The following is an 11,136-nucleotide window of genomic DNA, read 5'->3' as shown; positions in this document are numbered from 1 at the left end:
CTAACCTCGTCTGTAATAGCTGATGCAGGGAAGTCTTTCACTGCTTATATTTTATCATCGGATGTACGAATGCCTTCTGCATTCAGTTTGTGGCCTAAGAATTTTATTTCCTTAAAGTGAAATTTGCATTTAGCTTAATTTTTAAACCAGCATCACCAAGCTTTTGTAGGAGTTGGCCTAGTTCCTTTATGTCATTAGTTGCGATAATTATATAATCAAGATAGACGAATATTCCCTGTCTTAGAATTCCGGACAATACATAATTCATCAAGCTTTGAAAAGTGCCTGGTGCTGTCTTCAATCCCATTGGCATTCTCATGTACTGGTAGTGTCCTGTATTTGTGGAAAAGGCAGTGTATTTACATGACTCCTCATCTAATGGTATTTGATAATATCCATTAAGCAAATTGAAATACATTATTTTCTGGTCCAGTATTTTGCAGGACGTCAATTAGCAATGGCATGGGAAATTGGTCTGGGACTGTGTGATTATTTAGTTTATGGTAATCTACTACCGCACGCATTTCTCCATTTCGTTTGGGCATGAAAAATAATGGGGCTCCAAGGGGAGATTGATGGCTCAATAATGCCAAGTTTTAGCTTTTAATCGACATACTTGTTTGCAAGTGTACGTTGTGATTGTGGGACTCTATAGGCAGGTACATAAATAGGTTGTGTGTCTGGGTGCACGTTAATTTTGTGATTAATCAGGTTAGTACACCGTAATTGTTCTCCAGGTAATACTACCGTTTGCCGATGTTTTTCAAACAATTTTATCAAATCAGTTTCTGCATAAAATTCACGAGTGAATCAAATTCTCTTTTATGCTTTCTTTATCCCTAGATTTTATCCTACTTGTCATCCCAGCTAAAACTATCTCCATCATAGGGATGGGACATTTTTCAATATTAACTATACAAGTCCCCTTTTTCAACTGTACATCCCCATTCATGTAATTAATTAGAAACACATGAGTTTGCCCATCGTTATTCGTCTGACATAATGCGTTTCCTACCGACAATCCTTTCACTTTACATAATTTTTCCAAGACAAGAACAGTACTGTTCTTCAATTTGCTCTTTATGGTAACTTTCATGTATGAAGTTAGGAGGAATAACTAAATCATTGGTGAGATGGGCGGGAAAAACTGATGAGTCAGTACCGTTACTGTGGTCTCTAGTGTGGGAGGCTGGGGGGGGGGGTATGAGTGGATCTATACACTCGTCTGTCTGTGTATGTTTGTGTAGTCCTTTAACGTTTCCAATTCTTTTTGGTTCTGTTTTACTAATCGGTGAAAAATCGGATGGTAATTCTTCTGTGAATTCATTACTAAAGTCTGTTCAATTCATTTGTGAGAATACCGTAAAGATTTTCTCTGTTCTCATGGATCTTAAGCCCAGTAACATATTAGCTTTTATTGCTAAGTTTTCGACTATATAGAAAAAGCAGAAATTGGTCTTGTAGTCTCTGTGAAACTGATGTTTAACCATATCATGCCTTGTACTGTAATCTGTTTGCCATCTACTGTACAGTAAATAAGTCTAAATCAAATTCTTCCAGAAAAGTTTTCTTCTTATTTATAAAAATTCTGTCTTATTCTTCTTGTGTTATTGAAAATACTGGAGAGCCTGTGTCTAAGAACAAAGAAACATTTTGACCCTTACATACAGCTGGTATCAAGATACACTTACTTCCCTACATCCCTCGTATGTGAATTTTAGACTTGGTTTTCTTTACGATTGATCGTTTCTTGTCGTGACTTGGCCTTCCCCCGATTTGAATATGGAAACTAGTTTTTCTACTGTCTTACAATTGCAGGTTCAATGACCTTGGGACAGGTGATGCCTACAGTATGGATCACACCCTTGTGCCTTTTGTTTATCTTCTTTTGTTTTGATAAAGCATTCATTCTTTGTGTGTCCCAGGTTCGCACAATAATAACATAGAGTGGACCTATCTCCCGAATGTGATCCTCAAGATGACTTCCCATATTTAGTGGTATATGTTACACCGCTTCTGCTCGGACTGCGTGCAGACTTTTGTGACTGCCTGTGGCCTGGTGTTTGAGAATGCTGCCTCAAAGTGTGTGGTTGTTTGTTCAGTCCAGGGGCGGATTAAGAGTGCATGGGGCCCCTGGCTAAACTTCAGGTGGGGGCCCTTTTATCAAACAGTTGGCGAGCGAAGCGAGTCTCGATTATTTTATTCAGATCGAAAAAACTTACAAAGAATAAACTAAAAAAGAAATAAAACATGACAAATTTGACCACACATCCGAAAGGCCTTGCTTAATACTACAAAATGGCGTTGGTCCCACGTCTCTATCATTATTAGAAATTATTGCCAAAAATGTTTTGACCTTTTTGTTTCTATGACCTTGACCTTTGACCTGAGATTCACCAAAGTAAAATCACCTCTTCCTTGGATAATATCAAAGCCTCCCACAAAATTTCACTCAATTCCATCAAGTACTTTTTGAGTCATGTTGGTAACAAACAATCTTACAAAGAAAAAAAACAAAAACAAAGAAATAAAACATTTGACAAATTTGACAGCACACATCCGAAAGGCCTTGCTTAATACTACAAAATTTCGTTGGTCCCACGTCTCTATCATTATTAGAAAGAAAATTATGGCCAAAAATGTGTTTTGACCTTTTCGTTTGTGACCTTGACCTTTGACCCGATCTTTACAAAAATCAAATCATCTCTTCCTTGGACAATATCAAAGCCTACCGCAAAATTTCATTGAAATCCGTCAAGTATTTTTGAGTACGAAATTGTAGGGTATGACCTTTTCGCGTCCACGACCTTGACCTTTGACCCGATCTTCATCAAAATCTAATCATTTGTTCAGAAGGCCCTGTCCAGTCTATACGCAGAATTTCGTAAGAATCGGCCCGCGCGTTTTTGAGTATTTTTTTTCACAGACAGACAAACATACAAACAAACAAACCAACACGGGTGAAAACATAACCCCTCCAACTTCGTTGGCGGAGGTAATTTGGTTTACTTAGCCTTTTAAAAGGAACCTAACAATACCAAACAAGGTACTACCGGTATATGCTTTTACAATTATCTTTCCGTGTTTCATAGCTCGAAGAACACGATAAAAATTGATGGGAAAAATCGTCAGGCATTAGGCCTACTTGATAATTATCTTTAGTAAAAATAAACTAAGTAAATAGAACACAAAACCGAAACCGGAACTTCCTATCGATAGCACCATAGTGAGGAATAGTGACAGAGTAATTTTCTCTTTTCTCTGTACAGTAACATGCTGCACAGCTGCTAAGTGGCAGGTCGGCTTGGAAAAGCTCACAATAATGCTTGAGGTACTCCATTTTATAAAAGAAGTAATGAAAATATCAAACAGAGAAACTTACGTCTAAATGTTGCTATTTTGGCCGCCTAGGACGGTCTTGGATTCCCTCTACTACACACGAGTACCGGAGTGTCAACAAAGACTAAAGCATTTGAGTAGAAATAAAATTATACTTTATAAATAATAATATTCTGATTCTCTCTTCTAGGTCTCACAGATACTATAGTAATTATTATGTACTAAACATAACTCAATAAAAAAGGAGAAATTATCCTGAATATCTGTATAAACTATCTTCATAAAATAACGAAGTCATGAAAGAAAACCACAGCCCAAACGTAATTGAACCAGTAACTATTTTATTTTTAATCACCGGTCCAATTAAGTTGTATGTAGGCCTATTGTTATTTTTATTATATTATATAATGAAAACCTAAATATATTGTTAATGTAGCCGTGGAGGAATACCTGAGGGAAGGTTTGTTATGGGGGATTGGGAAGGGGCCCCCCCTGGAGGGCCCTCAATCATTCATTCCCCTTAGGTGACCTTTTGTATCAGATTTTCTGTTGACAAACTGTAGGAATTGGGGGCCCCCCAAATACTGGGGGCCCCTGGCTGTAGCCCAGTCAGCCCCCCCCCCCCCTTAATCCGCCACTGGTTCTGTCTGTTTTCGGGTCGCGATCGATTTTGTTCTTTGTTTTGGGTAGTTGTAGCTGATACTGTGTCTGTCATTCTAATTCTAGTAGAATTTGACTGTGTTTCAGTCACCCCTGCTTTGCTACAATTCATCTCTACCTCGTTCATAAATCTATCAAGTACATTCCTGGGGTGTAAGGAATCGTCTTAGCTATCTTCAGGACCCTATCAGGTAAATTTCACAAGGCAGCTACATAACCAATGATGTCAACGACAAGCACTGGTGGCAACTTTCCATCATCTGTTATTCAGTTTGAGTTTTCTAATAATGTTCTTTTAATCGTGGAAACATCTGCTGTTATTTCACTTAATGCAGGATTTGGTGTGTGTTGTCTTACAAGATACACAATCTTATGTAATTCTGGGATTATACCTGGCAAAAAGTTTATACCTCCAGAGAATTTCTTCGGGAATTCTGCTTTAAGCCAACGGCCATGCCACGTTGAGTACACCGCTTCCCGTCCGATCAGCGAAGTTAAGCAACGTTGGGTCTGGTTAGTACTTGGATGGGTGACCGCCTGGGAACACCAGATGCTGTTGGCATAACGTTCTCCCTGCGTGTCAAGTGGGGTTGGTGGAGGATTAGTGCCCCTCCCTGTAAAACAGTTAACTCTAAGCCCTTGACCACCCCGTTTGGGATACATGGCGACTGGCAATGAATGAATGAAAATGAATTCTGCTTTAAACTCATCATATGTCTTAGCTCGAAGAAGCTTGTCTGACCTGAGCAAATCACCTGCCGGACATCTTTCTTGATAAATCCAGGAGGAAAATATTGCTATTTTCTCCTGTTTATCTGTTACATGTCTCTTAACATATAATTGTTCATATTGGTTGATGAGAGACATTAGATCAATGCAGTCTTTATCTTTTCCTGAGAATTTTGGGATGTTTTTATTCTCATGATAACCATAAACATGAGGTGGAGATGTTTGATTAGTAGCATTGTCTTCGTCATTCATTTGAGTTAGTTGTTTTGTTAGGTTCACTTGGAGTTCTTTATTGGTGTGTGAAGGCATAGTGGAATAAGTTTTACCTGATCTTTGTAGTTTGTTAAGTAAATGTTCATAGATATGTAAGTCAGAGCTAAAGTCCTCACTTGCAACATCAGAGGGAGTTTGCTTATCATCTAGAAATGATGTATTTGTTTCTTTATCTTTACTTTGTGGAGAATTTTGTAGGGAGGGTGTGTTGTCTTATTGTTCTCCTAATTGTGGATCTGCAGTGACCGCTAACTGTGTATCATCTGGCACTAACATGGGCGGTATTAAAAATATTCCTCTCATGTCACTCAGCTAAAATAAACTCATTTTGCTAGGGTATGGTGTTATGAAACACTTATTTTATGTATGTGTTAAATGAATAGATGAGTATACGAGTATTAGTAAATGAAAGACATTAAGTATGAATAAGTAAAGGAGGTGATTGTACCTAATTTTAAAGCACTGGGAAGAAATTAGTGAGGTATAATCACCCACTTGAATAGCAGATGATGTCACTCTCTTAGACTCAGAGACGTGTTGATAGATGTTGCTCTCAGGAGGTAAGTGCAGTGTTGATAGATGATTTCACTCTCGGGAACTCCAAGGCTGTGTTGATAGATGATGTTATCCCCGGAAATTCCAGGGCTTGGTGATCTCAGTGTTGATTGCAGTGCGAAATAGCCAGTCACAGTCGAACCTCACCATACAACGTCGAATTCCCACTCAATAACTGTTGAGAATAAATAAGTATGAGTAGAAGTGTGTAAGTAAAGATGAGTAACGAGCAGTGGGTGAGAGGTGCGTGGTGTCAGACACACGTTGATTGACGTGACGTCGTCTCAACAAACGTGCAGAGCAACGTTGACTTCCTACACTCTGGTAGCTGTGGTGAGTAAATGAGTAGCAATGAGTAACCCAAGTGAAGATGGATGAGTAAGATGAGTTGTGAATGTGGGCTTTGGTATTTGCTCCCGTCGTCTTGATCTCTTCACTCCTACGTCAGCATGGTGATGGAGACGGAGGTAGGGGGAGGTTGTCGAGAGGAAGGTTGGGGTCAGATGGTAGTATCTCGTTCTTCGTTTGCCTGATTTCTGTTTCTATCTTCTTGTGATTTATTCTTTGTGGTTTTATACTCACTTGTGTTTAAATGATTGTAGAAGTGATGGTTTGTGGGTGCTGGTTCGTACGTTACTGCCACCAACTATAATATGTGGATCTTGACCCTATAGTATATAAATCTTGAGATTGATTTTAGTTTTTGTGTAATCGAAGACAGCAGTAAAAGATGGATACTGGGTCTTGACTGCGGTTTATTATCTTCAGAGGGAAAGTTTAAGCTGAACACTGTGTGTATTACACAGGAACGTATATAATCTAGCTAAGTTCTCGCTGGACCCCTCGTCTCTTTACCACCTCTTGCTTCCGTAGCTAGCCCCCTTCTGACTCTCAAATTCTTCCTTCCTTCTCTAGGAGGGCTTGTGTCAAGTATATAACCCGTATGTACGGGTTCTAGAAGCTTGTGTGTGTACTGTATGTAGCTCCTCCGGTGCCCTCTGGCATTCTTTTGCTTAACTCTTGCTGTCATATTTCCTGTTCCCACACCTAGCTTTACTGTTCCCATCTATTATGCTATCTATTATGAGTTGTATTATGATAATGTAGATTCCTACATCTATCTATTATGATTTGTGTTATAATATGAAGTCCTGACAGTATAGTTTACGGACAGAGTGACGTGACCCACTAATTGCCAGTGACAGCTAGGCTTATCACTTATTGGCTCCTGCCTCCTGCTCTTCTTAATCTCGTACTTATCCTTCTCTACTCAGCCTCCTTCTGACACCTTCTATCTCCTCTCTTTCTGCCTCCTTCTGACCCCTACACCTGATTATATTACTGTTTGGTTTCTGTTTGGCTGATGAGTGTGCTTGTGTGTGTGTGTGTGTGTGTGTGTGTGTGTGTGTGTGTGTGTGTGTGTGTAGTGTCTATCACGCATCCGTCACATGAGCTAACTGGCTTCCATAAATTACACTAAGTGTTTGATACATTCTGAGATTCTTGATAGTCTGGGCCAGAGGATGTGTGTTTCTATTCCTAATGCCCTAGACATATCTACCTTCCATTTATACATTGTGCTAGTATTACATATTGTGCTATGATTATTTAATGCCTGTAACTATTAAATATTGTGGTATTAATGCCTATATATCACTTGGCCACGCCAAGCTTTCGTACCTATCTTTGTATTACAATATATTCAGTGTATAGGAACATGTTACAACGATAAACAGTTAAGTTAAATACTAATGTCAATTCATGGTATTCAACATAATATTGTCATACTGAATGTAGCAACATAACTGTACAGAATGATAGATATATATATATATCTATATTTTTCTATACAATAGTAATAAAATAGCAATACAATGGCAATTATACAATAGTAAATCGTATCAAGAATCGGTCATCTTTGATGTACTTGCTGTCTATTTATATGAGACATATAGTAGTAATATGGTTACATATTATAAAATAGATACGTGTATATTGGCTTCATTCTGTTGCGAAGTTTATATTCAAATTAATAATATACTATACATATGTAATCCCATATTTTATACAAAATTATGTACACAATACATACAACATTTACACAGTTGGTCTCACTTGTAACACATAGCCTTTGACTATTGTTTCCAAGTTTTCAATCCTTGCTTGCACTCTGCGCAGAGCCAATATTAATATAGCAAATATGTTTGAGAAAATTATAAGGATGACTGGAGCTTAATATGGATTGAACATAATCCCACTATATTCCTCCCAAGGTTACATTGTTTGAATGATCTGTTGCATTGTCTCAAATTTAGAAGTTAATTTAATATGTGTACTCAAATTATACTTAATCTTAGGTAATGGTTGGAAGAACTTTTTGTGTGGTTTAGAACTGCATAATGGTTTCTAGTAGGTAATATGGACAATGACGGAGTTAGTACTGAACAGAATAAGCCGGTGATATGTATAAACCAGGTGCAGATGTAAGAGTTGGATTTGTGTCTGGGCAAGTTACGAAAACTTATGTATTTTAGGTGAAACAGAAAAATTATGTCCAATGCACTGATGATGGATGAGTTTATTTGGGGCATATGTGAAGTTACAATGATGATGGATGCTGTGATTCTTTATGACAGCCTTTTCACAAGGGACTGTCTCAGCTGGCTGAAACGTGAAGATGTACGGAGGACAAAGGTGAAATGCATACAATGATGGCCGACACTGATGTTCAGTTGTTTCACTAGCGAAGTGAACTGTTTACTGGAGACAATGATGACTTCTATTTTGGTGTTGATTGTGACTAATGAGTCATCTTTTTTTTTTTTTTTTTTTTTTTTTAGAAGGAAAAGAGTATATTTCATAGACAGTGAAGAAACCATCTGTTATGAATGGGACATGACTTACTATTAATGGTGTGAGTGTTGCTTCCAAGCATGGATAATATAACATCAGATTCCTTTCCTCAAACAAAGGCTTCAAACCGTGCTTATTTATGCCTTGACTGATTATTTGACGTAGATTGTGAATGAGTAGTAAATTGAGGGCGATCCTACCATTACTAGCATGAGCAATGCCTTTCAGAAAGCTTGATAATGAGCTCTAGTATTGTCTAACTGAAGTATTATGTCAGTATATTCCATGACCACTGTGAAATGTTGGAAAAGTGTCGTCTTCCCTTCCAGCACATATACTTTCTCCACAGTTTCTTGAGTTAATTTCTCTTTCGTAGGTTCTTTACATTCATCATCATTACACTGTTCTTGGTACCAGGTAGCTTATGTTGAAATGAAGGAGTTTGTGCAATGCCCTTAAATTTGTTATTTATTTATTCAAGATCACTTTCTGTAACCAATCCAAAAATGTTACCTAGAATTGCCCCACCTAGATCGAAAAAAAAACAAACACGTTTGTCAAGCGTATTTGTGATGTTTCCTTAATTGTGTCAGTCCAACGTGATGGGATAATGACACTAATGATGAACCTTTCAGTTATCTTTGCTTTAAAAGGATACAGTTCATAGACAATGGAAAATACAGCTAGGGAAGGACACTTCCAGAGTTGACCTGTTCCATCCATAAAAGACTGGGAGTAACAGTTAACATGTACATTTGAGAGCTGGAAAGAAATGGGATGAGAGTTTGCTACTAGACGGGTGATACATGCCCGCCGTAGAGTTGATGGGATGAAAGCAGACATTTCGGAGGTACAGTGATCATTGAAGTAGCGATAAAAAAAAAAAAGTTAATAAAGATGGAACACTGTGGCGATGAGACAGCAGTTGAACTGAGACAGTACGAGGAGGAGACTTCATGAGACGGAAATCCTTTGACTCCACAATGTTGAGAAGAGCTTTGTGTGGGAAGCCTCCCCGCACATTAGATTTGTAGTCTACACAGGGGAGAATAAATCCCATGTTTAAAGTTAATAACTATGTAGGGGTAAAGAAGGCAAGGAGTTGGCTTAGAACACCCAGTATCTTGGAAGCAGATTTACCAAAGAGGTAATATGAACTTACGATGATAATTCCTGAACGAATGAAACCCCAAGTACAGTATGTTCATAGGTAACGCAGGATTCAGTCGGATATTGTAGAAGATTAGAGGATACTCCCGTGGTAAATTTTGGCGAGTTGAAAGATGAAATAACTGAGATGCTGATGCATAAAAAATAACAAAATTACCTTTACCCAAATCAGATATATAACTCAAGTGTGTCATATCCTAATCCCTTTTTAGCTGAAGCAACTGCTGAGATGGACGCCGCAGAAAGCGAATGGAAAGGGTATGAGTGAATAGGGTTAGATGTACAATTTAGAACGTCATTAATGAATAGAAGGAAGAGACCTGGTGATTGAACAAAATCCCTAGGAAGGCACAGACAGAAAGATAGAAACAAAAACAAGGCAGTTTGGAAATTAAAGATTTATGCCAAACTTGATTGAAAGCCTTTGAGATGTCAAGCGCAATGGCAAAGCTTTCGTAAAATTCCCGAGATGGGGATGACCAGGAGTCTGAAAGGAAGATGAGAAAATCGACTGTCCCCGAGGGAAACCATACTGTCGATCAGAAAGAAGGTTGCGATAGGAAAGTTGCTTTTTTTTTTTTGGGGGGGGGGGAGAGATTCAAAAACTTTAGGAATACAAGATGTTAAAGCAATGGCGATAGTCAGAGGGCTGAGCACAGTCACACATCTATGGGAGAGCCAGAATGAGAACAACCTTCCAACAAGAAGGAAAAGTACAAGTTGACAGACAAAAGTGTATGAGATTGCCTAGACAGGGTGTATGCACATTAGCATGGTCTTGAGGACATTAGGAGGGACCCCATCAGGCCCATATGCCTTGTTAGTATTGAGATCAGTGATGGCAGAAAGTACATCAATTGAAGACATTTCATTATCAGTCATGAGGAAGTCAGGGGGGGGGGGAAGTGATGGAGGAACAGCACCGGAATCCTCTAAGGTAAAACTGGAGAGAAAATGTGCTTTTTAGTAAAAAAAAAAAAAAAATACATGACCACGAAAGCAGAAAAGAGGAGGAAAGCATCATGAAATACTGTACAGTTGTTAGAAAGGTTTTTGGTATGTTGCCAGAAGGAGCGGAAAGAATCTGAGTTGGAGAGTTCACATAATTTACAGTAGTATGAATGAAATTATTCACAGCAAAGTGAAGATCAGACTTAGCACAGTTCTGGCACTGAAACAAAAGAGATGAGATTTAGTGGTTGGTTGGTTCCAGTACCTTTGTAGTCCTTCTCCTTGTTGTCGACAGTATTAGAACAAGTGTGATTAATTTTTTTTTTTTTTTTTTGCATTCGTCACAGGATAAGAGAAAGGAATGTATGCTTCCATGAGCGAGAGAATAACCTCCAAAATGCGCGAGGCACACGAAGATGGCTCTCGGCTGTCATAAAATGACTAATTGTCATAAAAGACTTGTGGTTCCTTTTAGTTGAGTTATATATATATTAGACTTATGGACGAGCGGTCTTTATATCTTGGAGTAGCTTCCTATTTGTCATGTAGTGACAGGAGAGGTAAAGAATAGTATGGGACTATTTTTATTTGTCTTGGAAATATTAA

At 38.3% G+C, this 11,136-nt stretch overlaps 1 non-coding gene across 1 annotated transcript; it reads left to right on the top strand.

Annotated features, from left to right (window-relative positions):
* The first annotated feature begins 4,442 nt into the window (after window positions 1-4,442).
* LOC145409122 (5S ribosomal RNA) lies at window positions 4,443-4,561 on the top strand. The gene has a single exon (XR_013899046.1). It is a non-coding gene; the product is annotated as a 5S ribosomal RNA (ribosomal RNA).
* The last annotated feature ends 6,575 nt before the right edge of the window (window positions 4,562-11,136 follow it).

Source organism: Coenobita brevimanus, chromosome 79 (assembly GCF_032717465.1).
Source record: "Coenobita brevimanus isolate Jiangsu-jjx chromosome 79, ASM3271746v2, whole genome shotgun sequence".
Taxonomy (NCBI): Eukaryota; Metazoa; Arthropoda; class Malacostraca; order Decapoda; family Coenobitidae; genus Coenobita; species Coenobita brevimanus.
The sequence above is the reverse complement of the archived record's forward strand: the minus strand, read 5'-3'. Positions and strand labels throughout refer to the sequence as shown.